This window comes from Apium graveolens, chromosome 2, assembly GCF_009905375.1.
Source record: "Apium graveolens cultivar Ventura chromosome 2, ASM990537v1, whole genome shotgun sequence".
NCBI lineage: Eukaryota > Viridiplantae > Streptophyta > Magnoliopsida > Apiales > Apiaceae > Apium > Apium graveolens.
Window position 1 is genome coordinate 18790983 of NC_133648.1, and position 6000 is coordinate 18796982.

Here is a 6000-nt window from a genome sequence, read left to right on the forward strand (position 1 = left end):
TCCATATCAGACTCATCAGTAGGTACAATAACATTGTAGACATACAAAACAATGTTATTACCACATTCCTTACCCAGCTCAATTAGTACTGGCTTCGATTCAGCATTAAGCAAATAAATCTTAAGTTCAGGAGTTCTAAAGTACAGGGAATCAAACTCACCAACAGGACCACTAAATAATTTCTTCAAATCATCAATACTAAGCTTCTCAAAATCAATACGCTTATAAAGTTTTCTCACATTACTTGTGTACGATTGATAAGGAACATGCACAAAATGACCTCCATAGTATAATATAACATTATACAAATTATCCTTGTTAAATGTAAGTAAATAATTAAAGAACCCTAATTTACACAGGTACAGAACATTATAATAAAATAGAAAAAAACAGGACGGGTTCAACCCTAATTGAAGCATCCTAATAATTAAAAAACACAAGACGGTTAATTACTTACGTTGTTTCTTCTCCGGTGGTTGCATTTTCATCCATTTCATCCTCTATGCCAGCGTCATCATCTTCAATCACAATTTCGTCTTCATCATTTGGTTCTTGAATTGTACGAACTTCAACTCCTGATCGAGTTCGAACCATCTCCGAAATTAGGTTTACAATAGAATGGATTTGGGTGTGTGTTACAGTTAGGGATTTTGTTATCAAGTAAGTAATTTTGGGGAATTTTGTTATAAGAGGGTAGGTTATAATAGAACCGGGTTTGTAGATGGGCTGGGTTTGCTAACTGGGCTGGGTCATTTCACTGACGTGGCATGTGATCTGGCACTCACCTGGCACTTATCTGGCAGCAATAGACGGACTTCTGTCTATTGTCAACGCGAGTTAACGGACTTGAAATTTTAAACGAGTACAATGACTTAAATGAATATTTTTAATTTACATATGACCTCAATGAGAACTTTTTGAGTTGGATGACCCAACTGAAAGTTAGTAGTGAGTTGAGTGACCTAGCTGCCATTTAACCCGTCACCAATCTAATTAAGCTTCAATGTTCTAATTTGATATATTTTTGATGTGATGCAGGACACTAATCAAAGAAGTTTGTGTATAATAAACACGAAAGATCAAATTAGGAGTGGGGTACACTTACATGCATTGAAAAAGAAAGATAAGGCACGTTCTTCAAAAGTTTGTACTACCATTATTTTAAAATAAATAGAAGTATTTTTTTTAAAAATTGTATTGTATATAAATTAATGTATTTTTTTATTTGGCGGATATACATGTTGAAGCAAGTGCTAATGTTAGGAAGAGAAGTTTGTTTTCAAAAAGAGCAAAGGAGGTTGTAGGAAGGAGGGCAAAGAGCATTACACCAAAGACAAACCAGAAGAAAAAAAAGGTAAGGATATATAAGCGGTATATTCAATGGAAGTTCTCTCCATCTATAATGAGAGATGTTATAGGAAATTTGTCAAAATCGCAAGTGGAATGGGTGAAATCAACGGAATTTGGTGAGTTATTGCATTTTCGAATGGAGCATTATGCACACAATCTTGGTGATAATATTGCTGAGTCATTCGATGGTAAATCTTGTTTAGTTAAGCTAAAAGCTGGGGTTATTAAAATAGATGATCGGGTCGTGCATAGTGTTATGGGTTTTCCAATTGGGGATGAAATAATTATATGTAATGAGGATAGCGCAGTATGTGACATTTGGGCTGAACAGTTTTCTGGTTTTGTAAGTTCCCAAATTTCACCATTGATGGTTACATGCAAGATTCTTGAAAATCGCCAAGCAGATACAAACTTCAAGTGGAATTTCCTGGTCATGCTTTATAATTTCTTCATCGAATCAAATCAGAATCTATTTTTAAAGAGAGATATACTAAGATTTTCTGGAAATATTGAAAACTGTGGCAAATATAACTGGTGTCAGATTCTAGTTGAGAAGTTAAAAAAGACACATACTTATTGGGCTGCAAATACAAAGAGGCATTTTGCAGGACCATTGGCTTTTCTGATTGTAAGTTACAGTTGTTTGAAATTGTATACATGGTGTACGTTAAATGGTAGTAATATGATAATAATAGTTATTTGTCTTTTTAGTATTTGTATGTGTGCAAAATACGGAACAGGGACACTGTTCGTGTTCCTACAACCTATCCAGCTTACCGTGCTTGGTCAGACATACTTATACGCGAACGTCAAAAAGTTGATACAGAAGAAAAATATTTTGGAGAGGGTATATTACTTAAATTACATGATGGGACAAATGTAAGGAAGCAAGTCATTCTTTTATTTGGTTCAATATATGTGTTAAGTTAATGTTATGTTTTTAATCTGTTTCAAATTATATGCACGCAGGTCAGAGATAACGAGATAAGCAGTGAAGGGGGGAGGTAATAAATTAAATAAAGTTATAAAAGGGTGGTTTGAAATAAATTTAAAGGATCCTAAATTCGTACCTAGCTATTCTTTGGGGTTGTCACATTTGACGCCCAAAAACCTCCTCAGTGATCTAAAGGGCATTGGTAATTCACAACTACAAGGAAGTTCAGGGTTCAGTAAGTTGAGTAGGTAAAAGACAACCTGTGCCTAAAGTTGTTGATGAGAAGGGTGCACATTGTAGGGTGGGAGATAAAAGAATTGTAACTACAAAAATGGTGAGACCGCGCCGAGTACGTGAGCAGAGTTGTTGATGTGAGTAGCCATGTTATAACGACTGAGGAGAGGAATGTATGGAAGTGGCTTTTCCTGAATAGGCGGAACAAAAGGTTAGTGTATTGTATAATTTTTTTATGTACTATGCATTTATAACGCATATATTCTAGCTAGCTAGTATAGATGGCCTAACCTGGACCAATGGATCAATGTGTATTTTTCAGGGATTACTTCGCGGGGATCGTTTTTTATATCTGATAACCCTAAAGAGGGAAGGCACACAGATATATAATAAACAATTATATACATGATTATATCCAAAAATCAGCATATTCCATTTAAATGTCTACAACCTCATAACAATACTCATATTGTGATCTGTTCCATAAACATTCTACTAATATCATAATTTAGCAATCATAAATTCAGAATAATACCTTATAAGTATCCTAGATCACCTATGGCTGTCAACCTGTCTTGGCTCTCCTTCCCTCCTCGCTTCCTTGCTTTGGGATATAGCCTGACCTTGGGATCGCCTGGGATATCCTCTAAAATACTTAATAAAATATTATATCTGTCTTAACAATTACTAAACATAGACATAGTATAATATTTACTTCGATCTCACAATATTTTCTTGTATAGAGATTGTAGAGAGAAAGGTTTAGCTACTCATAGAAAATTTATAAACAGCTATTTCCATTGATGAAAATTTTTGATATCTCTTAATGATTTACAAGATGGCTTTTATAGAGTTTTTCAATCTCTGTTGATTCTACTAATTTCTATTTCTAAGATTCCTTTTAATTTCCTCCGTTCTTTTTCTTTCCTCTTTTTCAAAAGCTGAATCCACTTTCTGTAATTTGTCTGCCATTCCACCTTCTTTTTGACTTTAGAGATAAAATTTCTGGTAAATGTCCTTGTCTTTTCTGCTGCTGTCTTTTTCTTCTAGTAACCTTTCTTCTTTGTTGCTGCTGTCTTTTTCTTTTTCCTGAAAATTATTATTATTATTATTATTATTTTTTTTTTTTTTTACAGTCACCAATATAATTTGGGCCGTAGCGTCATTTGTAATATGTTTTCAGTCACCAATTCTTATTGGGCCGAAATATCATTTGTAATATGCTTTCAGTCACCAATTCTCATTGGGCCGAAATATCATTTGTAATATCCATAGGTCACCAATTCTCATTGGGCCTATCAATTCATCGTTATTATTACATTGTTAGGTCACCAAATTCTATTGGGCCTAACTTTCATCAAATAGTATTACATTGTATTATATGGTTAGGTCACCCTTTCAGGGCCTAACAAATATTTATGCAAAGGGATCAGAACATCCTTCTTCTTTTGTTGCTATATTCTTTAGAGTTGCCACTGGTCTCCGTCTTTGGCCTGATAATAAATTCTGATAAATTTCCTTTGTCTTCTGAGCATGATTGTGCTTTAAATCTGATAATCTTGCATGCATTTCGTTCAAAGCTGTAGTATCCCTGCTAATTATATCATTATTATAATAAATGGTTAGTATTTCTTCTGCTAATCCACCTTTACTTGTGCCAATGACACATGCATTTCCTCCTCGTATCATATCTTCAAGTTTAGACTTCAATGTTGCTATGCCGATTGCTCTTTTGTTACACAACCAGTCGCCAAATTGCTCTATTGTACATGCCATGTCCGTCTTTAGGCTAGTATTTTCACCTTCTATAGTAGTATTCCTGCCATACTTAAATATTTGACAGAGTAATATAGGTTTTCCTGTTAAGTCAGTACAGGCATCAAAAACCTGTATACCATAAATTCCTCCTGGTCCGTATGAATTCATGTAAGATTGAAGGCTTTGTGTTATAGTTGATGGTAGTTGTGCTATACTTGATAAGGTTTCATCTACCATTATTTTGTCAATAAATCCTAAGAGTAATAGGTTTTTTACTACAGTTGAATCTGCGTTTTCCCTACAGATATACCTTGGGTATTTTCCAAATTTCCCATTTCTCAGGATTGTAGTATTGGTTTTATAATCATAGTACTTTTGTATTTTTTCAAAGGACTCGGTATATTCTTTGGTAAAGGTTACACGATCTTTTAGTGTAATGGTGTTGATAGTATTTTCTGGTATGGTTATTGTTTTGATAGTAGGAGTATTGGCTAATCTTGATACAAAGGTTTCTGGGGGTTTTTTGTAGGTTGTTTAATATTCTGAGTTTTCCTTCTAAAGTAGTAGTGAGTTGGCTGATTTCCTCGTTAATAAAGTTTATCTGGTCATTCTTTTCCTTTATCTTCTGAATTACTTCTCCCACCTGTATCATAATACTGCTAATACTTTCCATTTTCCCTGCTAAGATAGTCTGCAAGAATATTTTTAGTACCTGATATGTTTTTTACAATAAAATCATAATAACTAAAAAATGCTTGCCAATTTCTTCTTTTATTTAATTCTGGTAAAGGGTCAATTTTATTGAATATAAATGATCTTACTTGAGTATTATCTGTTCTAACAATAAATTTTACAGGTAGTAAATGATAATGAAATCTTTTAATCCCTAATTTTACAGCTAATAGTTCCTTTTCATTAATATGATAATTCTTTTCATTGGGTTTCCATGTTCCAGCTGCATATCCACATATTAAAGGGTTTTCTTTATCAATATCATCTTTTTCAAAAGCTACTAATACTGCTCCCCATCCTATATCACTAGCATCTGTAAATAGTTCTAACTGATCACTATCTTTGGGTAATCGTAGTTTAGGTAAATTTTCTACCTTTGTTTTTAATGCTCTTATTGCATTTGTATGATCTTTCTTCCACTCAAAAGTTTTATTTTTCTTTATTAAATCTTGTAGTGGTTTTCTTAATTTTGGTAAATCTTTTATATAATCTGAAGCGTAATTTACTATTCCTAAGAATTGTTGTACTTCTTTTTTATTTTCTAAAATTTCTTTAAAATTCTTTATTTTTGTTGATATATGTTCTTGTAATTGAATTCCTTCAGAGTCTATAATATATCCTAAATATTCTATTTTGTGTTTAAATATTTCTGATTTCTTTTCTGATAATAATATTCCATGTTTTCTAATAGTCTGAATAAATATATCTAGATGTTTTGAATGATCTGTTAAATTATCACTAAATATTAATATATCATCTATATATACTAGAATAAAATCATTCATTTCTCTAAATATTTTATCCATTCTTCTTTGAAATATTTGTGGAGCTGTTCTTAATCCAAATGGTAGTACTATCCATTCATAATGTCCTTGTGGAACGCTAAATGCTGTTAAACATCTAGATTCCTTAGTTAATTTTATTTGCCAGTATCCACTTTTACAATCAAATTTACTAAACCATTTTTTATTACTTGTTTGGTTGATTAAATT